This window comes from Lissotriton helveticus, chromosome 1_1 (genome assembly GCF_964261635.1).
Source record: "Lissotriton helveticus chromosome 1_1, aLisHel1.1, whole genome shotgun sequence".
NCBI classification, from domain to species: domain Eukaryota; kingdom Metazoa; phylum Chordata; class Amphibia; order Caudata; family Salamandridae; genus Lissotriton; species Lissotriton helveticus.
In genome coordinates this window covers 574,895,359-574,922,493 of record NC_136057.1, presented here as the reverse complement: position 1 = coordinate 574,922,493, position 27,135 = coordinate 574,895,359, and the positions used below count along the sequence as shown (strand labels likewise).

Here is a 27,135-nt window from a genome sequence, read left to right as displayed (position 1 = left end):
GGGTTAAAGCGTCATGACACAGACCTTGGTGAGAGTGTAAAGTACAGAGAAAAGCCAGATATATAAGAGATTGAAATAATCAGCATTAAATCATTTAAATTCTGCCTGATAATCTTTTCCAAGAGCCATTTTCGAACGCAATAAAAATATTAATGCACCGAGGCACTACAATTTGAAGTCAATCCTATTTTATATTTGATAGCTTTCAGTGAAATAAAAGGTTTATTAAACATTGCTTTAGTTAACAAAAAAACGCATGAGGCATTGATGGTATTCATTTTATCACCCCTTAGAGAATGGATGACCATGCTGGGATTCAAGCCCATACGCTTCAGGTTCACAGACACATCCCAAGCACTTCCGTCACTAATCTGTACTAGAAGGCTTCTGTGAATAAACTGTACTTCAAAATATAAAGAATAGCTTAAATATTTCTTACTTCTAGCCCTTTTCAGCAATCGTTGCTCAGTAAGAAAAAAAGGATGTGGCTTTAGCAGCCTTTATCGTAAATCAGAAAACATAACAGGGTAAATAATCATACAATAAAATCTGTTAAAATTCTCACTTTCATGAATTTCACACAAGTATGTTGCATTAAAACCCCCAATGAGAAATGATTTACATCCCATTTATCTATAGAGAACATTTTTACAAACATTCATCATCTCATAAAGATCACGAAAACCGCCATTTATCAATTCCCAGATATTTTTTTAGCTCCTTTTGCAAAACGGACCTCATGCAACATGAAATTAAAGAAAATCATGCATTCAACATTTAAAACACATTAATTTGAAAATGAACTGCCTCGTTATTCTGCCGCGCTGCAATTTTTTTGTAGCCATCGAGAAAGGTAACTGCAGCCTCAAGACCTCACTTAGACCAACAATCTAAGAATAGTTTAAGATGTGGTGCGATGTCTTAATTTTGCAAATATGTATTGCTGTACATTGTTATAAAGTTCAATAAGCTTCAAGATTCCAGTATGTTTCAGATGCGATGAAGCTGCAAGACAACCAGTTCTTTGTCGAATGGCTACAGGTATTACTGATGTGGGGGTATGTCTAAATTGTCATAAATTATTTCTTGGTGGTTTATAAGGTCATGACCTCTACGTGTGACTGAGCGCACAAGTATCATTTATTTTATCAGTTCTGGTTGCTCATCACACCTGCGTGCGCGTATTAGTGCTGATAAACGCTGTCACTAATGCATCGCAGCACCACGTGACAGGCAGAGTTGTAATTCAGGATGAGAGGCAAGGACACTGTAATATAGTTGGAGGAAACTATTAATGAACATTTGTTCTGAAATTACACATTTATTCCCTAAAGTTTTAAAGACGAAATGTTTATCAATATTTTCCCCCCGTTGGTTCTTCAGGAAAATAAAGCATGCTTTAAGAACATAACGGCAATAAAGCAATTGGAGAAGAACTACAATCGACAACACAGTATAGTGGCTAAACATCACACATTTTTTTTTTACTACGGACACGTGTGACGAGTTTAAGAGTTCTGGCGTCAAAAATGTAAATAGCCCGTGGATTTACACGTAGCCAAACGCCAGGACAGAAGGTATAAATTATTAAACGTAATGTTACAAGGTTAGCAATTAAGGGAAATTTACGGTACGGCTGCAAGAACCTAGTAATGAATTAGATTTGTACTAAGAAACACCTGCCGATGTGGTACTAAGAGCAATGTGTGAGCTGTAAGACTGTTCAGAGATGAAGGGGCTGTTTAAAAGTTGTCTCTATCACACCGTTCAAAAGACAGGCCCTAATCTTTTTTTTGTAATACTTTATTCGACAAAAAATCGTCATAAAAGAACAGACATACAAACTCATAGACATACATAAAATACGTAAAAGCAGTCCGTCCCAAGTGTTACAACAAGAAGGATAAATTTAAAACTTAACAAGTAAGTAAATATAACTAGCTGTTCGGTTCAAGCGGGTTTACCATGTCACCTAGCAGTTTTGAGCGAATAAACCAAGCACCCGCAAGGTATTTTGAGACCCCACAGACAATATACAATGAAGCTGTATTGGTTAACATAATACGCAAGGCAGATTTATGATCATTCACGCCCATGGATCTACAAATTGGTTTTAGCCATTTATTCCTAACATGCTTATAGGCTGAACATGCAAATAGAAAATGCCCCAAGGATTCTTTCGGGCAACTGCAGCCTGGGCAGTTTAGGTCTTTCCCCTCCATGCTTTTCCATCCTGCCGTTATTTCTTTGACAGGTAAAGTTCCATGTCTAAATTTCAGGAACAAAGTCCTATCTCTAGGTGATTGGATGAAATCCAAAAAGGGTTCGATTTTACGCCCTACTTTGTGTTCTAGGAACTTGGTGGTCAGGGAGCCAAGATTTGGGTTATCATGTATCTTGGAATCTACCCATTCCCAGTATAACTTTTTTACTTCTTGTTTAGTGGGAGGGCATTGTGAGGTCCAGGATGCCCCCAGACCTAATGAGTGTACCAAAAGCTTGAGGTTGTTAAGCCACTTTATTTTATTATTCACATTAAGGATAATTAGCTCGTCCAGGACTCGGGCATAGTCTTTCAATTCTTCCGTCCTTCGCAGTCGCACCCAAAATAATAGGGGTCTAAGATAGACTTTATCAGCTATACATTTCATGCCCATGTCAAAAAATAGTGGCAGCAAGGGAGTTGACATGGGAAGTGAGACCAGTTCTCGGATAAACTTGTTCTCTATGACTGTCAGGGCTCTGGTGCTATCAGCGCCCCAAATTTCCGAGCCGTTGACTGCCGGTGCTACCGCCTTCCCCTCATAGACTGAAATGGCTGGAGCGATTGGTCTACTGGTGGATTGGCGCTGGTCTTTAATTATAGCACCAGAAACCCTTTTAAGATTAAGTATCATTTTGGATATGTGCGGACCCCAGGACATATTATTAGATAGTCTAACACCCAAGTAGTCAAATTCATTTACCACCTCAAGCGGTGACCCGAAGAGTGAAATATTTACATTCCTGGACTTCTTTTTTAACGAGAAGACCATTAGCTTTGTTTTCGTGGTGTTTATTGTTAAGCCCCGCTTACTACAAAAAAACGAAAAACGGTCTAACAGTTTCTGGAGGCCTGACGGGGTCTTGGACATCAGGAGGGTATCGTCAGCAAAGAGGAGTGTAGGGGTCTTCTCACCGGCAAGGACGGGCGCATCCGCGGGGTCCTCCCTCAAATGGTCTACCACCCCATTTATGAAGAGGGAGAACAGCGTTGGTGCCATCACACATCCCTGCCGGACTCCTCTATTGACTGGTACCCTCTCTGTCAATTGCCCTTGGCTTCCCCAACGTATCCTCGCAAAATTGTCCTCATGGAGCTTAATAATAAATTGCAGGAGATAGTTAGGAAAGCCCATTTCCAATAAAACTTCCCACAATTTGGGGCGGGGAATGACATCGAATGCGGTTTTAAGATCAATAAAAGCCAGATACAGGCTGCCTTTATTAATGGATACTGACTTCCAATAGACCGCGCAAAACCGAAACACCTGGTCTATTGCGCCCACATTCTGTCTAAACCCTGCCTGGAAGTGGGTTAATACCTCTTCTTCCATAAGCCAGGTCTCAATTCTATTTACAATGACCCTGCCAACCACCTTTTGTATGGTATCAATTAAACTAATTGGTCTATAGTTGGCAGGGTCCTCTCTATCGCCTTTTTTGTAAATTGTGATTACCTCGGCCCCTTTCCAGGAGTCTGGGACGGGAAAACCCTGTTGAATTAAATTCATTAAACTAGCTATAAAGGTCGCCCAGACCAAAGGGTCATGAGCTAACAGGTCTCCAGGCAGACCGTCTGGGCCAGGTGCTTTACCAGGCCGGATTTTAGAGATAGCATCTTTAACCTCTGTTACCTCAAAAGGGACTATCTCTGTCGGTGATTCTATTCTTAAAGCCGGAAGTATTTCTGGGACTAGATGAGCTTGAGTCTCATCTACGCAATATAACTTTAAAAAGTGAGCGTGCCATTGCTGGGAATTTATGTGATTTAAAATTGGGTCAGCTCCTCTTCGATCTAAAATATTAATCAGTTTCCAAAAGGAGACAGAATTTTTATCCCATGCTGCTATTTTAAGTTTCTGCCAATGATCTTCCTCCCAATTCTTTTTTGAAAGTGTCAAAGTTTTCCTATAGTCTCCCCTAGCCAATCTTACAGCTCTGGAGTCATTTAGCTTTATAGCCCGTGTGATTGCCTTTCTCTTTTCCCTGCATTCAGCGGTATACCAAAGGTTAGTTTTTAAATGCTTCTCTACAGGTGGATCTCCCTTGGTGGTTTTTTGAAAGACCTTGCCTATTTTGACTACAAGGTCATGATAATGAGTTAAAAATAGTGGGCCATAGGTGTTAAAGGTAGCCAGATCCATCTTTATTTCTAACATGGTGGAAGATTCCATTTTAACTAAGTCCCTAATATGTAGGAGCACCTCATCTTCAAGCTTGATCACCTCCCATCTCAATTTCCTATTACAATTGGTTGGGATGGCCTCCTTAGTAATTAATTTCGAGTCCGAAGACTCGCTTCGTTCGTTAGGCCATTTAATTGACATACACAGCGGATTGTGATCACTGTCCATAGTTTGTCTAATCTCCATATCTACAAGGTTGGACCAGGAATGAAGATCTAAGAAGATATAATCAATTCGCGATGGGGAGACTATCCTGTTATATGTCATCGCCCCATTGCGATCAGAGATGGTCCGGCCGTTTAGGGCTCTTAGTTTGTGGGCCAAGGCTAGGGCATTCAGCTGTATTACTCTAGGATACCATTTCTTGATGGGTGCTAGATCTAAGGTGGGAACGGAGTACTTCCAATCCTCCGCTGTCCAGCCCAAAATATCCTCATCATCCAGAGGTTCGAAAGTACAATTAAAATCGCCACCCACCAGAATTTTTGATCCCGGGGCTAATTCTAATAACTTAGAATCCAACAACTCAATTGTCGGCGAAGTTTGGCAGCCCTGCGATCCCCTAGCATAAATGCAGAAAATATGTATTTTGCCCCCTTTTGGACTTTTCAAAGAGATGTGCAGTAAGTCATCTGAGGGAACACTGTACACATTAACAGCCAAGTTAAGATTGACTTTCACCCATATAAGAAGTCCACCAGATGGGCGACCTTTCCCTGAGGAGACAGCCGGGACATAAAACGTAGAGTACCCGTTTTTGTACTGAGGAGACAGACACCACGTTTCCTGGAACATGCATATATCGAATGGATCAATAAAGTTGTTCCAATCTGGGATTTCAAGTTTTTTTTTTAGCCCTGCTATGTTCCAGGACAGGATATTTATAGGGGGGCTGTCTGTAGTCGGGACAGTTAATAAGTGGGAAGGAGCTATTTCCGTTTCAGTGCTACTAAGACCACCTACTTTAAGAAATAACTCATCCTGCCCAACACTACCTACTTTAGTCACCAAATGTTCTGTCTTTTCCACCCTTGTTATTTCTCCGATTTTATTTGAGTTATGAGGTACAGGAGACTTGGTTATAGGCCCAGGATTATGGGTTTTTAAGTGGACTTGAGTCACTCCTGTCATAGAGACTTCTAGGCTGGGTACAACTATATTATCCTTTGTTTCTTCTCTTACAGAAGTAGCTAAAAGTCAATCTACGTTTTCCAACCCGCTATAGCGGTTATAACAAGGTATAGACCAGGGATTGGTTTGGGGACCTGACCAAGCTCTATTGGCGGGCTTAGGACCGTACGGGGGTCTACCTGAATTTCTCAACACCACACTCCACCCCTCATTGATACCATTGTCCCACTGGCTCATGGTGTTATGTTTGTGATTTCCAGCCCAGGTCCCAGTTGGCTGGTTGGTATCATGGAAATAGCTTTCCCTTGTAGGATATGTTGGATTTCTCCCGTACCCCTGGATTGGAATATGCTCTTGCAGGTAATCTCCTTTTGTTCCTCTTCTGGTATGTTTAGAACCTCTCAGCCAGCTCCACCTATTACCACGATAGTCGGCGACCATGTAGAAATAGGATACGGGTTTGGCTGAAATTGCAGAGTTACTAGTGCGCGGGGGTCCTGCAGAAATAAATTCCACCACATCCGAGTCCTCAAAGGACACAACAACACAATCCCCCTGTATGTTTTTTTAATTCTCGCCTACCCACGGTGCCCTCTCAACCATAAGTATTTTGCTGTTAATATTTAAAGGTGGAGGGTAATTTTGATCTAACCAGTGACAGACTTTGTTCTTGAGAGCCCAAAAGGATTCAGATGTTAAAGGGGCTAGTTCAGGAACGCCTGTTAACACTATTACATAAGGGCAAACATCAGGTGGTAAATTGATGTTGTGGCGAGACTTGGATTTTGCTGGGTTGTGAGGCGGTGGTTTAGACACAGGGATTTGGGGTTTGTCAGAGCTCTGGATTTTTTTTTAGAGCATTGGGCGTTGGAGTGGGCGAGTTTCTGTTACTACTCTTAGCAGTTGATGTTAAAGTTGGTAGGGTTTTGGAGATTACGGCCCCCCCTGTTGTTTGCTTTGGTACTACTGGTTTAATACTAGAAGGTACCGGAATATTCGTGACTGCGTGGGCAGGTATACAGGGTATGGTTTTCCCTTCTTCATATATGGCCTTTAAATGTAATTCGATCCCTTGTAGTCTAGATTCCAAGGGGGCAAGTAGAGATTTAATTAGCTTTTCCAAGGCACTCATAAATATACCTTTTGTATCTTCTAAGCCTTCTGCTGTCACGTCCAAGGAACTAGACTCTAAAAGGCTTGCTAGACTAATGTTAGGATCTGAATTATCGGGAATTCCTAATGGAAAGAAGTGGGGACCAAGTGGAACCTCTTGACTAACAATACCCTGGGCTGGAGTAGCCACACTATCACATCCATCCTGAGTGTCAGTAATGTTATTGGCAATCTCTATGGGACCTCCTGCAACGTCAACACCCAATGGGATAACCCCAGTATTCATACTAAGTGGATTAGAATTTTTAGGGACAGCACCCTCCCTTACACCCCTCAGAAGTGCTGAGACATCCTGATGGACAATGCCTACCTCCGGAGACTTGGCAGGGGAAACAACCATCAAGGGGGTCAGAATATGAGGAGCAAGTAAAACTGCCTGATTGTCATTAGTAAGGGGGCAGATGAGTGGAGGGAAAATGGAATTAGAATTCGATTGGAAAGGTTTTTGGAGGGGGTACGTGCTGATGAGATAATTCCCAGAGAGGACCTTCTCGCATTAGCGAGGTCCTGGGATACCCTCCTTTCCATAAGGACGATACCTTGATCAATTAATTGATTGGTGCGTACAATGAAATTATCTAGAGAACCAGTAAGTTTTGACTTACTGCGAGTTTCCCGAGTACATATTTCCGCTGGTGGGTTAGACATATCTGGTTAATAAATCCTAAAATCGATAGTTACCATATGCAAATTCAAATTACCCACGAGAAAAAGTGAAAAGGAGCTTACGATAATAATTGTCCCGCTAATGACACTCCCCGTGCGATATTAGCACTGCCAAAGGGTGTGGCCCAGACCAGACTCTCCAGGCCTCTGAGGGCCACAGAGGGCCCGCCCTTTGCCCGGGCTTAGCCCCGGGCGCTCCAGCGCGCTACCGCGCAGCGGGATCCACTCACTCTTATGTAGAGCTAGGGGTGGGGGCGTTACCGGCAGGGAGAGCAGCCACAGGTGTGACAGGCAGGGACTCTTGGGATACTGAGTCCCTGCAGTACTGCTCGCAGCCCTGCCGGTGCCTCAAGACGGTTGTAAGCACTCAGTCCTCACAGCCCCGAAAGTCCAGAGTCCAGGAGGGCGCAGCGGGACCCGCAGAGCGGGTCCGGCAAGGCGTGGGTTGGCAGAAGCTGGCAAAGGTATAAATGTTAAAAACCGGCTCCCAGCGGCGGCAAACAGTCAGTAAAAGATCCCAGAGCACACTTCCTCCAACGCTGTTTAAGAAGGGGCGGGGCGTTACCGGCAGGGAGAGCAGCCACAGGTGTGACAGGCAGGGACTCTTGGGATATTGAGTCCCTGCAGTACTGCTCGCAGCCCTGCCGGTGCCTCAAGACGGTTGTAAGCACTCAGTCCTCACAGCCCCGAAAGTCCAGAGTCCAGGAGGGCGCAGCGGGACCCGCGGAGCGGGTCCGGCAAGGCGTGGGTTGGCAGAAGCTGGCAAAGGTATAAATGTTAAAAACCGGCTCCCAGCGGCGGCAAACAGTCAGTAAAAGATCCCCTAATCACGTTCATGGGAACAATAAAAGCAAAAAGTGGCAAAAGTGATCATTTAAGTTTAATAAGAAGGTGAGGCAGACAGGAGACGAGGGTGCTGGAAAAGGGCGAGATACGCTGGCGGTTTTGGTGAGGGAGGATAGAGTGACTTAACGAAAAATGATGCCCCCCCCAAAAAAATGGGAGAGGCCACCGAGGGACTTATTTACAAGGCGCTTGTGCCACTTTTGCGTCCTTTTTAGCATGGGAAAAGTGACGCAAAAGTGGCGCATGGGGCTTGTACATCAGTCCCCGAGTCTTCAATCTCTGATAGATATTCATTCATCGGCCTTGGGATGATTGTGGCCCCCTGAAGCATTGGCTGCAGGAGCCTGCGTTACGCCCATGGGAGGAGAATCCTGGAGGATTGATTGTCAAGACCCATATAAGGGTGAAACCGTTGTCTGAAATCCGGTTCACAATGACAATCATTTCCGAAGCAAAGTTGCGCAGACAGCGTGGTTAGAAAGTACTGTGCTATACTGGAAAGAGTGTTTAGTATGGTGAATCAATATGATCTCTCAGTAAACACATGTACTGAATACGTTGACCCTTGTTTTGGTATAAACCCTAAATAGAGGTTGGTGGAAACCACTGTTACAGCATATCTGCCGACAAATATAAATTCATGCATTTCTGGGTTTATCGGCGGTGTTACACCTGGCATCATTGGTGTGAGTCTCCCTTCCATTTTTGACGGATTGCCTCCTCTGTTTTGATATGTTTTTTACTGGTTATATGCTTTGGGCACTGTGCCACTGCTAATCAGTGCCACAGTGCAAGTGCTCCCTATGTTAAGTTGATGTACTAATTGGTGATTCCATGATTGGATTATTTGATTTACCTGTCAGCCCCTAGTACAGCGCACCATGTGTGCCCAGGGCTTGTAAATCAAATGCTGCTTGTGGGCTTGCAGCACTGGTTGTGCCACCCACAGAAGCAGCTTGTAGAGTGTGTCTCAGGCCTGCCATTGCAAGGCCTATGTGCAGCCTAGCACTGTTATGTCGACTAGGCAAGTGCACCCACTTGCCAGTCCCTAAACCTTCCCTTTGCTTCATGTTAGAGACCCCTATGGTAGGCCCAAGGACAGGATTCATTGTAAGTGTAAGGTAGGACATGCCCTGGTGTGTGTAGCATGTCCTAATAGTGAATTACACCCATTTTCGTTTTTCACCATTGAAGGCTACCTGTTCTCCATAGGCTAGAATGGGAAGTTAGATTATTCCATTTTTAGAATGATTTTTGTCGGTTGTGGTCTTGTGTTAAGTCTATACCACAAAAACATTAAACTCGCACGCAAAGCACACATAGTCCTGCTACTCAGCCAGGCCGACAATTCGCCCAAAGCTATGTATCAAATCCTGAAAACCTTCACTAACCCCAAAGACTGTCAGAAGACATTCCATCCCAAACGCTATGTGATAAAATCAGTAATCACTTCATACAAAAAATTGACAACACCTACAATAATATTGCCACTACCAAACCTCCCCCACCCCCACGTTTTACTCCCAAAACCCCCACTGGACCCATTCCCAATGCTGACGCACTTCTAAATTTCCCCCCTTTAACCCGAATAGAAATCAAAACTACCATGACGGCCATAAAATCAGGCTCCCCACTTGATACCATACCTGTCAAAATCATGGCTTCCCTAACCGAACAACTATCGGAACCCATCTGTTCGGTACTAAACCAGTCCCTGGAAGAAGGCTACTTACCCTCCTCATGGAAGGCTGCCAAAGTCATCCCCATCCGGAAAAATCCTAAGCTCCCCACAGAAAATCTTTCTAACCTTCGCCCCATCTCCCTCCTCCCTTATCTGAGCAAAGTTTTGGAAAAACATGTCAATCATCATCATCTCTCCAACCACATTGAACGGACTGGCTACCTCGACCCCTCCCAATCTGGTTTTCGTCCTAAGTATAGTACTGAGACAGCCCTCGTGGCAGTCACCGACACCATCAGACTTTCCCTAGACCAGAATCAACCTACCCTTCTAGTGCTATTGGACCTATCCGCCGCCTTTGATACGGCCGACCACCAGATTCTGCTCTCTAGAATCAGGGAAGCAGGAGCCGGAGGGACAGCCATGAAATGGATAACCAACTTTCTCTCCAACTGCTCCCATACCATCAATTTAGGCCACTTCAGATCCACTCCCCAGGAACTCACTAAGCATGGGTTCGTCCCGATATCACACGCAGACGACACCCAGCTAACCTTCTCTTTTAATAGAACTTCTCAATCTTCCCAGAAAACCTTCTCTTTAGGAATGCTGGCAATCTCACGCTGGATGGAAAGCAATTTCCTCCAGCTGAACGCCGGGAAAACGGAGGTTCTGCTCTTTGGAGATGCCCCCTCCTATGGTCACCTTTCTGGTGGCCCCCTGAACTAGGCACAACCCCAACCCCGACAACCACAGTCAAAAACCTCGGTGTACACCTTGAACAGTCCCTAAACATGAAAAAACACATCAATCACACAGTTGGATCCTGCTTCCACACCCTTGGCTTACTAAGGAAAGCTTTCCCTTATCTCCCTGATACTATAAGGAAAACCCTCACACAGGCCCTGAAACTAAGCAAGCTGGACTATTGCAACGCCCTGTTGATCGCAGCAAATGAGTCCTCCTTAAACAGACTACTGCCGCTCGCACGATTCTGAATGCCCCCCCAGATCAGCTTCCGCTCCCCTTCTCCACCAGCTGCATTGGCTGCCTATATGAAAACGTGTGAAATTCAAGATATGCTGCCTTACACACAAAGCTATCTGGGGCAATGGCCCCCCCTATCTAGCATTGAGACTTCACCGCTATTACCCGGCCCGGACTCTGCGCTCCAGCTCCCAATCTCTCCTCAAAACCCACTACATAAAAAAGGCTAGATCCGGATGCAGGTCCTTCTCGTATCAAGCCCCCCTCATATGGAATCAACTTCCTCTGGCCCTAAGACAGTGCCCGAATCATCTTAAATTTAGAAGACTCCTGAAAACTGCCCTGTTCTAATCTCCTTTCCACTACCATTGCTGCGCTTCCAAGCGCCGAGACACCCCCCCGGGGGTGATTCAAGCCCTATACAAATAATTAAATCAAATCAAATCAAATACTTATTTTTATAAAACCTGTGTTGTGTCTATCTGTAGTGTTTTCACTGTATTACTGTGTATATTCACAAATGCTTAACACACTGCCTCTGAGATAAGCCTGTCTGCTCGTGGCAAGCTACCAAGGGGGTGAGCAGGGGTTATTAAGGAGTGTAATCCCCTTATCCTGACTTAGAAGTAAGGGTCCCTATTTGGACAAAGGTGAATACCATTGCCAACTAGAGACGCCCAGATCTAACAGACGGTATAATTAATTATTTTTTTTAATGGAATTTACCCCATAAGGGGTTGATGTTTTGCAGACCGGCAACAGCGAGCCTGTTTGCACTCAATGCATAGGCATATTATTAAAACCATAGCATTACACTCGTTTTCTGCTGGCAGAGCCTGGTGAGTGATGGTGTATGTGAGTGCATGCTGCCTTAGGTCCTCCTGTAGCACTCAGGGAACAGAATGAATACACCAAGATGTGTGTCTCAAAAAATCCAACCAGCACATCAAGCTGATTCTGCCATTTATTTGCACTATAGATATACATAGCTGCCAAGGTTTCAGATGGCTATGTGTGACATTTTCAGTAATTCAGTGTAATTATGAGTGACATTTCAACGACTAGGAGAGACACCTTCTCACGAGCAAAATCCAGCAATGAAGATGAGGGAAACATAATAAACTAAATTAGAGCAACAAGAAATCCGTAAAACTGCTGCAAAGTACCAGAAATGCATTAAGCCTCAGGCTGAGGGACAGAGAAGTCTCAGGCAAAGCCAGCAACTAGTGCACTGTAGTGTTTGTAATTTTATAAACGAGTCTCTCTCAACACTTACACATTTGTTTTGAAGTTCTTCAAGAAATGGCCGGTTCACCTTAGGCCGACCAACATGAATTAGTTAATCCAGAATAAACGTTCTACTCCACGTTCCACCACATGCTCCAACAACGAATGTATTTTTGATGCGCTCCAACTTCAGTTTAGTTTGCCATTCATGTATGACACGTATACGTCCGGCTGCCAAACGACTCACAAACACAGGCACCATCTTCAAGAGACACCAACCAGCCTCTCCTGAGCGCCGGATTTAATTGCCTATCATGACTAAAGTAAAGCTGGTATAACACAAAGGGTCTCTGGTATAATATCCTGAGGACCGGGGGGTTTTAAGAGGAAAACTGGAGTATACCCTCCTTACAATTATTTTATCACAACAAAATACTCCAAAAATTACTAGGCCTGAGAATAATTTCTAGGTAGTATAACACACGAGGAATTTAGGCCTTGTGTGTGATAGTGGGGGCTGAATGACTAATCACTAGTGGTATGTTGGACTTGCTAATCATGTCCACTTATATGGGGGGAAGAAACTAGTTCTTTTTAGTTACCCTTCCACAGACGGAGCCTGGCATCACAGAGATACCTTGAAACATACACGAGGAGAAGCTACTCTTCCCTCGCTACATTGGTAGGATAGGGACTCCCCTTCCTATATACTCCCCACACAGAGGGGGTTTGTTCCCAGCCCTGAAGAAAGTCCTGGACCTTTATGGCCATCTGTATGGACTGAAACATGTCGGCACTAGGGTCATAGGACCATTAAAATCCAAACAAGACCGACTTTTAAATATATTTTTTAACGACCCAACCAGACCCACGAATAAAGGGAAACCAGGGGCCTGATTGAGGTATTTTATCTTATAAATCCCCATCCTTCATCTCTCAAAGAGCTACCCAACACTGTGGTTGAGCCCACCTCGACTTTTAGGAGTCGGGGTGACCCGATGATGAAGCATGACACCACTAGGGTGTGTGAGGGTAACTTAAAAGAACTAGTTTCTTCCCCCCATATAAGTGGACATGATTAGCAAGTCCAACATACCACTAGTGATTAGTCATTCAGCCCCCACTATCACACACAAGGCCTAAATTCCTCGTGTGTTATACTACCTAGAAACTATTCTCAGGCCTAGTAATTTTTGGAGTATTTTGTTGTGATAAAATAAAGTAAAGCTGGCCCACAGCGAAGGGAAAACTAATTGGGGCAGACTGCAGCATGCACGCCGGGCATTTGAGGCATGGCAACCTCGAGCCAGTGGGCAATTATATGGAAGATCATGTTTAGTGACATTAGCGGATGTCAAGTGAGTGTTTATGCGGCACAGAGAAATCATGTTACATTAGCTGAGCCGGCCTGAGAAAGGTGTCATGCAGTGCATTTTGTGTGCACGAGTCACTGACTGGCCGCTATGTGCAAGTCTGTGTGTGGCAACTGTGGCCAGCTCGAGAGCAGTCGCATTTCACACGATGCTGGCCGCCTAGCTTGCCTCTCCCTGTTGTGACCGCCCCCCCGAATCAGGCCCGCTCCGGCCAGCCGGCCGGCTCAGCTGCACAGTTCCTGGTGCTCTGGGGACGCGAATGAACCACTCTGGCCGCCGCAGTCTGCCTGGGTGTTCTAAATGACTCTGCTGCCACCTGGGCCGTGGTGGGACAGGCTGGGTCGGACGTGTGTGATGCACCGGGCCACGGGATTCATTACCAAGCCAGCTGTGACCTCATCAAGACCAGCCTGGAGCAATTTCGGAGTTCAGTTGCTGCTCATGAACGCAGGAAAGTGAAAGTATGCCACGCTACCGCCCAGCGATTCAATACAGTGGTTACATTGTAGCAAGCGGGCAACTCAGAACCCAGCCCCAAAGAAGTCTCCCGTGCTGTGCGGACTGCCTGTCTGTACCACTGACACTAGTGTTTTATAAGACTAGAGCTTGATAGGCACAGGCCCTTATATGTTTGACTTCGCATTTCACTACGGTGATGCGGAGCACCTCACTGACATGCGTTAGCGTCACGACTGATGCATGATACTAGGCAGGACTGGATATGTACCTATATATGTATATTGCTTTGCATAAACATATATAATAATTATGTTTTTAAACATATAGATATTCAGGAGTTCTGATTAAAAAATGTACATATCACTGACAGTTACATTATTCTATGTTTTAACATGTATATAAGTGACTGATAAATAAGTTAATCTTTTAACATAACTATTTATCTACAAAGTTTCACTATTCGTTTTTTTTGATTATTTACTATTTAAAGTACCACAACACTTGAAAGCCGGAGTTTATTAAATGCATCTTTAATCTACGTATACTACCTTCCTTATTTATATATATACATACATATATATACACACACCTTACATGTACTTATGTATCTATATATGTATTACTTTTCTTCAAATTCTGCATAACCAATGCACTACCCTGTTTCTCACCCTGTACCGCTCTCAATACATCCCACACCTCCACGCTCATTCATCCCAAACCCCATAGCACTACTATGATCCACAAAATAACCCTTTCTAGACTTCCCTACTCAATCCCTCCTTGCATCATCTCATACCTCTTTTACTATTCAGATCACCCAAACAAGCCTTTCTAAACCCTTCCCTCTGACTTCCCTCCTCCACCTCCCTTTTACTCATCCAAGCATCCTCCTACTGCTATGAGCTCCCTAAAAAAACAACTTCTAAATCCTTCACTCTTCTATCCCTCCACTATCCTTTTCAATCCAAATAATTGACTAATATATCCGCCACTCATATTACTTTCTTAATTCACTATGCTAATTTACCACTAACCCTTTATGGGTTCCGGAGTTAAAGTGCTATTCGCTGAAAAAGCACTTCACCACTCCATCAGGTGTAGCAAGAGCTATACAAATGCAAAACGTTTTTCCTCTTCTATCACTCCACTATCCTTCTCAATCAAAATAACTGACTAATATATCCACCACTCAAATTACCTTCATATTTCACTATACTTATTCACCATTTATTCTTTATTGGTTCTGGAGTATCGGGCTACTTGCCGAAAAAGCACTCTGACTCCTTGTCAGGAGTAGTAAGCGCTATATAAATGCAATTACAATAGAATAGGCAAAAAGCGTTGGCCTAGGTCTGAGCGTTAAACATTTTTTTTTAAAGTTTATAGGGTATCAGAGCGCTTTACATGAGCACCAGTTGCATTACAGACGGACACATTCATTTTGCTAGGCACAGGGAGATTAGGTGATTTTCCCAGTCACAGGATGTTGAGCGTCTCTGCCGAGCTTCGAAGTCAACCGCTCTAATCGTTAGGCCACATTCTGGAAGGAAAATGCTGCTTACCAGCATGCATCTGTTCTTGGCATGTAGGGCTGCAGAACCACACACTATTGCATTAGATCACCATGTGGTGGTGGGCCTGGATGATTACACTTTGTTGTTGTCTTGGAAGAGTCTTTGTCTGTTGGATGACTCCTCCCTTAGATCGTAGTGCACATGGGCATCGACTCCATCTTCAGATTGTTTTCGCCATTGGGCAAATGATGGAGTTGTAGGAGTACATATAGAGATGACCATGTATAGTGTATCTAAATAAAATACTGGAACAGACACAGGTAGCCGGGGAGGTGGGTGTGAGTGTGTGGTTCTGCAGCCCTACATACCAAGAACAGATGCATATTGGTAAGTAGCATTTTCCGTTCGAGGCATATGGGCTGCAGACCACACACTATTGCATAGATTGCACAGCAGTTTCTCCCTTAGCGGCGACCACCCGTGTCTGTTGCAGTAGTTTGAAATAATGTTTTGAGTACAGCCTGGCCCACAGTTGCTTTTTGTTTTGCCTGCACATCTACACAGTAGTGTTTTGTAAATGTGTGCGGAGTAGACCATGTAGCTGCTTTACAGATGGCATCTAATGGTATGTTCCCTAGGAATGCCATTGATGCCCCTAATTTACCGGGTATAATGAGCCCTAGGGGGAATGGATAGTGTGTTTTGATTTTTGATGACAAATTTGAATGCACTTAACAATTCATCTTGCAATGCCTGATTTTGAAATTGGATTTCCCTTATGTGGAGGAGAAAAAGACACAAACAGTTGTTTAGTTTTACGAAAAGGTTTTGTCCTATCTATGTAGTAGAGAAGCGCTCTCTTTACATCTAATGTATGTAGAGCTCTTTCTGCCACTGTTTGTGGTTGGGGAAAATATACTGGCAACCTCAATAGATTGATTGAGGTGGAAAGGTGAAATGACCTTTGTCAGACATTTTGGATTTGTTTTAAGAACCACTTTATTTTGATGAAGTTGTATAAATGGTTCTTGAATTGTTAATGCTTGTATCTCACTTTCTCTTCTAAGTGAAGTTACAGCTACTAAAAAAACAACTTTCCATGTAAGGAATTGTAATTCACACTTATGTAATGGTTTGAAGGGAGGACCCATAAGTCTTGTGAGAACAACATTTAAGTTCCACACTGGAGAGGGTGGTATTCTAGGAGGAATTATTATTTTAAGTCCTTCCATAAACGCTTTGATTGCAGGTACTCTAAACAATGACAAATCGTGTCTGTTTTGAAGATATGCTGCTATAGCAGCAAGATGTAACCTGATTAAGGAATATGCTAAGTTAGATCTTTGCAGATGAAACAGATCGCATATAATGTTCTGTATGGAAACATCTAAGGGATTGATGTTATTTGTTCAATATACAACAAACCTTTTCCACTTTGCTGCATAACATGCTCTAGTGGTAGGGCGTCTTGCTTCTTTAATGACATTCATACAATCAGGTGGTAAATTTAGATATCCAAATTCTAAGACCTCAGGAGCCAAATCGCTCCGGTTACCAGCGTCGAATAGAGACTTCACTTCTCGATTCCAGCATTCGTCCAGCCGACGGGCCCAACTGCGCCATTGGGCTTTTGGCTCACGGAAAAAACACCCTTCAAGAAGTGCCCTCGGTGTGGACACAAATTCACTCACACCGATCTTCATGAGGTTCGTAATCTCTGCTTATCTCCAGAGCACGGGAGTCGAGACTGTGAGGCCTGTGCTTCATTCCAGTCCAAAAAAACAATCAGGGACCGTCAAGCTCAAAGAGTAATGGCGCAGTCATCCTCATCATAGATGAGGCTCCAATTGAAATAGACGCCGAAGAACAACAGCACAATGACATCGCTTACGGGGACTGGCTTTGGTTCCATCTCCACCTTCGGGTCCAGGTGCACACCAACCAAAACCTTCTGACGCCCCGCTTTCTGGCTCGGCAGCGAAGAATACAAAAAAGCCTCCAGTCGACTCGGGCTCGAGTAAGTCTGTCGGTCCCAAAAAGCAGAAGGTCCTTAAGCCAAAATTAACATCGGCACCAAAACATCCTTCGGTACGGAAAGTGGTCGAACAGAAAGCAAGTTCAACACTGAAAGAGGTTCCCAAAGCTACCGAACCAAAAACCACCCCGGTTCCGAAAAAAGTGGACCCGAAGAAGTTTCCGGTACCGAAACATACTTCGGCTCCGAAGGTAGATGAGTCGAAACGTATTCCGGGAACAAAACTCTGACTCCAAAGAGCACGGATCCTAGGAAAAAGTCTTCGGAACCGAAACCAAAATCTCCAAAGACAACAGACACTGGTAAACCTAAGCATTTCGTGCCCATACCATATAAATCGGCGCCGAAAAAAGATTTGCCAGTAGAAGAGCTTTTTAAACCCGATCCAAAGCAAAAAACTCTTCATATTAATCCAAAGACGGGACTCATCACTTCTGTGCCTGAAAAGAAGAAAATGGACTATCCTAAAACACCACCAGTTCCTCTTAAAAAACATGCTCAAACTTCACCAATTAGGATCCCTTCACCAGAAAGAGAAGTACCAGTAGAAATTTCTCCTGTACATTCACCATCTAGTACACATAGTCTTATACCACAAGATGAAGATGATGGGGATAGTTACTCACGTAACATATAGAGTGAACATCACATGGATGACATTAATGACCCAGATGATATTCCTGGGCCATCAGGTGACCCATGGGAAGATTATAATGCACCAGATCTGCCACAAGATGATGTATACCTGTCTAGACCATCTCCCCCAGATGACACTATTGGGTTTACGCAGCTCATTCATAGAGCAGCCACTTTCCATGGGGTAGACCTACACACAGATACAATGGAAGAAGATTTCTTAATGGACACTTTAATGTCATCACATAAGACCACAACCACACTTCCAATACTTAGTGGAGTGGTAAGACATGCACCTGAAATATTTAAGGACCCAGTCAGAGCAAGGGTAATTCATCCCAGACTATAAAGATCCAGCATACATTAAAGCATACATTAAAGGACAGTTGCCATTGAACTCACTAGTAGTGTCAAATGCGAGAAAAAGAGCTAATTCGCAGACAACAGGAGATGCTCCACCTCCTGACAAAGAGTCTAAGCTTTTAGATGCTTTGGGAAAACACACCATTTCACAAGCTGCTAATATCTGGAGGATTGCTAACACTCAAGCTTTGTTAACAATATATGATAGAGCTCATTATGATGAGTTAGAGTCACTCATGCAACACTTGCCAGAGCAATACAAAACCAGGACCTGACCTAATAGAGGAAGGCAAAGTTATTACAAATACCTCCATAAGATGTACACTAGACACAGCAGACATGCATGGTTACGCATCTCTGGGTTTAAACCAGAAGTACAAGCCAGTATCTTAAACCAGCCATTTGACCAAGAACATCTTTTCGGTCCATCAGTTGATAGTGCAGTAGAAAAGATGAAAAAAGATACAGACAAGGCAAAATCCATGGGAGCTTTACAAACACAAGCCCGTAGTCCTTCCTTTCGTTGCTCCTCATATAGGGGAGCCTCTTAGGGTTTCCAAACAGACAATACCTCCTCTTCTTTTAAAGCGCCCAACCAAACCTCTGACCTTTGGTGAATTTCGTGTATGTGAAATATTTCATAAGTCTGCAGGGCAATTGTCTAAGTTAGTCACAAAATGCAGGTATTTACTTTCAGAGTGCAACAGGTCACAGGAGGGAGGAATTCTTTAGCATGCCACTAATACATTCCTCTTAATTAACACTCCCTCGGTTTGCTAACCAATGGCTTTGCCTTTTTCCACCAGTCAGATCTATCATGTATTTAGCTCCGCCCATAAAGCTAGTTTAGAGGTCTTATTTTCAGTGGTGTGTGTGACGTTACTCCATCCTGTCTCTCCATTCAGCTCTTTTTGTCCCTTAAAACTTCCCTACACTATTCTTCTTTTTTCACCATTAAACCTAGTCTTTCCTTTCCCCCCCAAACAAGGACAGTCTATCGTAAACCATGAGGTATTCTCCATCACATTTGCAAGTTCTTGCCTTATACTAAGCCACTCACAAATGAAAAAGGTTGATCATCACACCTGTGCCTTAACCACACATATGTTGTGCTTTTCTCTTGCAAAATGTTCAGCAGGAGTTACCTTCCAGTTTTTAATGTTTTGTTTATTGTTTCCCTTTATTTTAGATTTAGCGTTAAGATTTTAAGCGCTGTGCCCCGATTCATGTGAGGAAGATAATATTTTCCATCCACCATTTTGGGGTTAGAGATCCAGGTCCCCGAGGTGCGACAGCATTACAGTTTTGGTGTCAAGAATAGCAAACTGCATGAATCTGGCATTCTCAAAAGGCATCATTTATGCCTTAACCACAGTAGAAGGCATAATCACCCTTTTACTTAAAAATAAATAAATTACAATAGCCAGTATCCTTCCTTACCTGATGGTTCTGCCCACTAAATGGACGGAATTTGTCCTGACTGCATCTTTAGATGAGCTTAGCATGACCAGGTTCAGCTTTTCCTACTTAATCTCTCCACCAACTTTGATGCTGCAGAACATAGCATTCAGGTTAGCTGATTTGCGGATTGTATTGCACTGGGTATGTTATGCAGATTCGTAGAGCGCTATCACCTGGGACGGTATTCTGTAGATGAGCATGTGAGTCTCTAGCCAAACCTCAGGCCTTGTGGGGCTACTCAAAAAGCCAGGTCTTCAGTTCCTTGCAGAATTGTAGAGAGGAGACTCTTACTTTTAGTGGCAGACGTTCCATGCTTTAGGAGTGGTGTAGGAGAAGGCTCGACTGTAATTCCAAGGTAAGGAATCTATAACTAACTGTTTCTTTGAGATCTGGTTTTCCGTGAGATGTGTGCAAATAGAAGTGTAGATGAGCAGAGGTGTCTGGAAAGTTTGTGAAAGCAGATGAGATTGTTGAGTATGCTGGGACAGTGTTGTGTAGTACCTTGAAAGTGGGTGAGGAGTTTGACTTGTGCTTGTTTGTGTATGGAGAGCCAGTGGACTTACTTCAGGTGTGGATGATGTGAATGCAGTGTGGGAGGCTGAGAGTGATTCTGGCTGCAGAGTTCTCAATAGTCCGCAGTTTTCTGGTGAGTTTTTTGTTGATCCAGGCATAGAGGGTGTTCCCATAGTTCAGCTTGCTTGTAATCAGGGTGTGTGGCTACATTCTAGGTGCTAATGGGGAGCCATTTAAAATGTCCTTCAGCCTCTTCTGGATATGGATGCATGAGGTGGTGACAGCGCATACTTGGGTTGTCATGTCAAGCTTGTGGTCGATGACGATCCTGAGATTCTTGTGGGTGTTGGGGGTGGGTGTTGGACCTAGCTCGGTTGGCTAGTGATGGTGAAGTGCTCTTCCCCAAGATCGTGATTTTGGTGTTACTGGTGTTCAGCATTAGACAGTTGGTCTTCATCCAGTGGGTGATTTCAGTCATACAGATATTGAACTTGATCTGGGTACTGGGCATCTTCTCTGTGAGGGAGATAATGAGTTGAGAGTTTTTGGCATATGAGAAGACGTTGATGTGAGAGTGGATGATCCTGGCTAGAGGGATCATGCATGTGTTAAAGAGGGTTGGGGTCAGGGAAGACCCTTGAGGAACTACGCAGATAAGATCAAGGGTGTCTGAGGTGTTCAGTGCAGGCTGTCCTTCCAGTAAGGATGGAGAAGATCCATCGGAGTGTGCGTCATTGAATTCCAATGTCATCTAGGCATTAGGATGATGGGGTGGGAGACCGTGTCAAATGCTGCGGAGAAGTACAGGAGGATGAGGGCCGTTGTGCCTCTTCTGTCCAGAGTCATGGAGATATCTGTGGTCAGCGATGAGGAAAGTTTCTGTGCTGAGGTTGGGTCTGAAACCAGACAGAGTGATCGCTGAGATGTTTGGTGAGGTATATGTGTAGGAAAGTAGGATCTGCTTTGATGGTGTCAGTATGTTTAATCAGGACCTCACCCACTGTGCTCACTCCCTAAATTTGATATGGTAAGTACTTAGATACCTCAGGGCGTGGTCTGCCGTGCAGCAGAATAGCCGCTCTCTGAGTGCGCTCTGCCGGCCGGGAACGTAATCCTGATATAATCCTTACAAATGGTGCAGTGTTGCGCCTGTGACCGATATCTTCAGACTGCGGTACTCATGTAGATCCAGGTGGTACCATTTCCGAGACCTGCGGACGCACTGAGGCTGATCGGCGTGGGGTTCTGCTGAGCCGCCGGCTGCTTGTGAAGATCTGGACCCCCGGGAGTGCCGAGTGCTGAGTGCAAGCAGCCTGAAAATTGAGCCCGCGGCTGCAGCTGGGCCGCAGGCATCAGACCAGGACAGCACGCAAGCGTCCCTTGACTGAGACACAGACACCAGAGGTATGTGCGCCGCTTGACAGGACAGAGAAGGGCGGGGAGATTTGCTGCAGATGCCCCTGCTTGCTGCTACCCGAGGCTCTGTGTGCGGTGCTGAGCGAAGATAATTTAGAAGCCCACAGCACCATTTTGAAGACGCACTGTGGCCGAAAGCAGAGGCGTGGGGACAATTGGTGCCTTGGCTTTCAAAGCTTGACTTTAACTGCTGCCGCCATTGAGTCCTCGCTGCGTGTTGCTGCGGATCTTGAGTAGGTGCAGATTTGAGTGTGTGTCACCTGTACTGGTACACAGACTTGGGCGAAGAACCAGCCATCCAGGAGAGGCACTATTCTTCTGTGAAAACCCAAGTGGGAATATTGGACACACCCTACATTGGACGCTTGCGGATGTAGCGCCCCAGGGGACTAGCTGACACTAAAGATTGCGACGATTCTTGGGACGCGGCTGGCTGTGGGTGGTCGCCTTACTGCCCTCTTACGGCGCCATTACTGGCACACAATGGCCTTTCTGTGCACTAGTGGACTCTTGGGACTTTGAGCTCCTGTGTCCCATATATAACTCTGCATGGTGCCGCAATCCTGTGGCATTGCAGGCTACGAAGTGTACATTTGAGGGCAGCCGACGTAAGAAGCGTGGTACTGCCAAGGACCCCTGAAAAGCACGGTTGACCTGCGGGAGCACTGGTGAGCTGAGAGGGACTGCGGTGCAGCACGTGTCACTGGGTGACTTCAGAGGCGCTTGAAGAAGAGGGGGATACAGCGGCTGAAGACGCTCGCGCTGTGATCGCGTGGGGACTGAGCTGGGTGTGGTCTGCCTCTCCTCGTAATCTGCACCTCCTGACTGCTTCTACACCATGGGCAAACAGGACGCTAAACAACCAAAGCTCAGTTTTGACAACAAACGAGCCACGCGCCAAACTGAATCAAACCCTGATGCGCAGACGGAGGGACAGCAGGACCTGCTCGTGGAGGATCAGGGTGAAGACCTGCGCATCCTCATATTGGAGATGCACTCTTGCTTAAGAAACAGATTCCAAGCTAGATACCCTGACTACGCAGCTGGACTCGATCAAGACCCAGGTAGCTGTGCACAAGACCCGCCTAGATGCCCTAGAAAACCTCCAAACCAAATTTCATGAGTTTCAGGTGGTAACTAAGGAACAGCTATTACATATGGACAAGCTACTAGGCATCATCCGTGCTAAGAACGACGATTTGAGGCGAGGTCACGTAGAAACAACCTTTGCATAACTGGTATCCCGGAAACCACTGCCATATCCAAGATGGAGACCTTTGTAACAGACCTACTTCACAAACTGTTCGATCCCCACCTGTCCTCCATCTTTGTGGTGGAGAGAGCACATAGACCCTTAGGTCCCAAGCCCCCAGTTGGGGCAACACCTCGGCCAATACTGGCAAAGCTGTTGAACTATCAAGACAGAGATGCCATCCTACGGTTGGCTAGAGAAAATGGTCAAGTAACGCACAAAGGAAATACTATTTCATTCTACACGGACTTTACCCCTGCTGTACAGGCGGCAAGATGAGAATTTCTACCAGCCAAACGCTTCCTCCAGCAGGCACAGGTCCCTTACTCCTTGCTATATCCCGCCAAGCTGAAAGTTTCATATGATGGCACAGCTCACTTCTTTACAGATGCGAAGTCCGCCTTGAAGTTTGCCAAACATGTTGGTGGGAAGCGGAACAAAGACTCCTGACGTGCCGAGACGTCTGCAGCTGGCCAACTTAGTGACAACGATTGACATGGGTATTATACAGATCACCAGCCTAAGCGACTGTATTGCTATGATTTGGACCCGGGGAGAAGCTATTTGCTCTGTGACTGTGGGTTTCGCACCACACAATGACTCGAAGTTCTGTCTGTTTGGGAGTTGTTGGTGTGGGCCTGTAAAGCTCTCCGCAGTACTCCCGGCCACCCTGTGCGAGCAGGGAAGTTTGACGGTGCCACTACGCCCCCATGGGAAGGTTCCCTGTACCACTGTGTGGATTTCTGAGTTTTAGTTTGTTCTGGGGGGTATTCTACAACCTCAGGGATGTGGAATTCCTGTAGCCCGACTCCCAGCACAAATTGTTTGGGGTCAAGGGCAACAAGTTTTCATGTGTATTTTGTCCTTGGGACAAGTAGGCCCAACCCCCTGCAGCACAAACCCTTTGGCTGCCAGTTTTCAGTACCACATTATGGTTCAGGGAAGGGCACTGTCTGCAGTTAAGGGCATATTGGTTTCCATATGTTAATGCTGTTCAAACTTGTATTTATGGTTCATTAATTGAAAGCCTTTATTAGGGTGAGCGCTCTAAGTAAATGTTGTAAGCGCAGCCTGCACTACGGACAGTGGTTCCAGTATAAAAATGTGTACACACATTTTCAAAGTTGAGCAATTTGAGGATATTTAGAATGCTCCCAGAACGCGATCTGATTGGATGCAAATATTTGCAGACGCTTGAAAGCAAGATTGATGATTCTTTGTTTTGAAAATAAAATATTTCGCTCAACTACTGTAAAAATTCAGGTACCATTTCTTTGCAGTATCATTTAGTAAAATCTGTTACATGCTAATATTTCCCAATAACATTCTTTTTTTTTTAAAACTTTATTTTTGTGCAGGGAGGCAACGAATCATGCGCGTCAGGCCCCATACCACATAATACTTGTTACAGTAATGTCACACTACCACAGCCATCATGCCCACATCCCTGAGGCCGGGCGGCAACTTCGGATAATGCATGAAATGTACGGTAATGTTAAGGCTGACACTCCCCGCATGTATCTCATCAATCCTGCTTTTCGTTTTCTACCCGCAACTCCCCCCCCACCCCCCTTTACGAATCAAAACAACTGGTAGCAGGTCCCATTAGAAGGAAAAACAGTCAAGTCTAGCGACTCCCAATCAAAGAGCCATTATTCCATTCGTGTCTAGTACGCATAGGTAAACAGTAGCTACGCCCTCCATCCAATTTGTTGTGCAATACTCAATGTGGGTAGTACCTCCCTTATCCCTGAGTCACAGCCACTCCTTAGTCACATATCGTTTCCAGGTGTTCCCCTCTACCCCTCTCCGCCTTCCCCTCCCTCCCTGTGTCGCCTCTGATCGCCCACTTCCAAGCCATGATACTGTCTCCACTTGCTCCACACCTTTCGGAATTTCTTAGGGCAGCCCCTCGCCTTGTATGTCACCCGTTCTGCTGCCATATAGAGGTCCAGCCCTCTCCTCCACTCCTCCATGGCTGGCCTCTCAGGCACCCCCCAGTATTTCGCAATATCCCTTTTGGCCACCACTAGTGCCAGCACCAGGAAAGTGATAAGCGGGCGTGGCAAGTCTACCTCCGTTACCAACCCCAATAGTGCTAGTTTCGGGTCTAGCGTCAATTCCACCTCCAGCACCTCCCCCAACTCAGTGAAGATGTGTGACCAATATACTTGTATGTCTGCACACGACCAGATGGTGTGGAAGAAGTCTCCCTGGGCTGCTCTACATCTAAGGCAGGTGGCGTCCGTTATCCTGCCCATCCTGAGGAGGCACCTTCTATCGAAATATGTCCGATGCAAGATGTTCAGTTGGATCAGCCTCAGTCTCGATTTAATAGCCACCTCACGTGGGTGCATCAGTACGAGCTCCCAGTCTAGGTCCTCCATTTCTCCTACATCCGCCTCCCAAGTCCCTCTGAGTTTCGTCAGTGTCCCCAACATATTGTTCGTGAGTGTCTTGTACGTGAGGGACACTGCCTGGTGTACCATCTGTTCCTGCAGGAGTCTCCCTTCTAGTGGTGAGTATTCTGGCATGTCGTGCAGTGATACCTTCTGAGCGCCCCAAGCATGCGCTAGCTGTAAGTGTTTGTATCGTTGTGTGTGGTGTAAGCCATATTCCGCCCGCAGCATCGCGAACGACTTCAGCTCACCGTTCCTGATCACGTCCCCAATAGTCGATATCCCTATGTCGTCCCACCTGGAGAAGCCTCTCAGTTTTCGAAGTTCTGTGAGCCAAGTGCAGTGCCATAGTGGCGTCTGACGTGTCAATCTCCCCTCCCACCCCGTGGCTTTCGTGGCCCTTGTCCACGCTCGGAGTGTAATCGCTGTCGCAGGCAATAGTGTTCTCCCTGCCTTCCCGCCGTATAGATAGTGGAGTATACTGTGCGCAGACAATTTGTGCCTTTCCAATGCGTATGTGGGGTGGTCCGCTGGTGCATGGAGCCAATCATTTACGGGCGTTAGGTGTTCCGCCCAGTAATAAGCCTCCAGATTTGGTAACGAGATCCCTCCGTTATACTGGTGCCGTTGGAGTGTCTGAAGTGCGATGCGTGGTTGTTTGCCTAACCATATGAAGGAGCGCAGGTCAGAGTGAATTCTGGAAATGGTGTTGGCCGGGAGTGGGTAGTATTCATTCTGAAGTGCATAGAGGAATTTGGGTAAGGTTATCATTTTATACATCGCCGCTCTTCCCAGGATGGTGAGCGGCAACTGCCTCCACCTTGCCATATCCTCCACCGCCTCCATCATTATTCTGCCCACATTCTTCTGGAAGGAGACCTTCTCGTCGACTGAGATATAGACCCCAAGATATTGGAATCCCTCCACAGTGGTGAGCAGGCGGGCAGGCAGTGCTACCCCCTGTGCCATCCCCCGCGGTGTGTACAGGACAGACTTATGCCAATTGATGGTGTGGCCCGCCATTGCCCCAAAGCCCTCCAGCTCTCTGAACAACGCCCCCACCGTTACCTCTGGTTTCGTAATGTATAATAACACATCGTCTGCATAGAGTGAGATTTTCTCCTGGGACCCCCCTATCTCACCCCACGCAAAACCATGAATCTCCGGATTTTGTCTAATTCTGGCGGCCAATATTTCTATGGTGAGTGTGAAGAGCAGCGGCGACAGCGGGCATCCCTGTCTGGTGCCTCTCTCTACTCTAAATTCCCGCGAAAGGCATCCATTCACTCGCACCCGCGCCTTCGGTGCCGCGTAGAGCAGCCTTATCCACTTCCGAAAGCTCGGACCAAAGCCAAACCGGCCCAGTGCCGCCATAAGAAATGGCCAGTGCACTGCGTCGAACGCGTTTTCAGCGTCCAATGACATGAACCAATGCGGCTCCATCCTATCCTTCACCTCTTGAAGCCAATTGTGCGTTCGTCGAAGGTTGAGTTTTGTCGCTCTGTCCGGCAAAAACCCAGACTGATCTGAATGGATAAGGCCGGGGATGACTGTA

General features: G+C 45.5%; 1 protein-coding gene across 1 annotated transcript in view; it reads right to left on the bottom strand.

The window, feature by feature from the left end:
* GOLT1B (golgi transport 1B) overlaps window positions 1–27,135 on the bottom strand; it is a 237,096-nt gene that overhangs the window by 3,713 nt on the left and 206,248 nt on the right. The window lies entirely within an intron of this gene.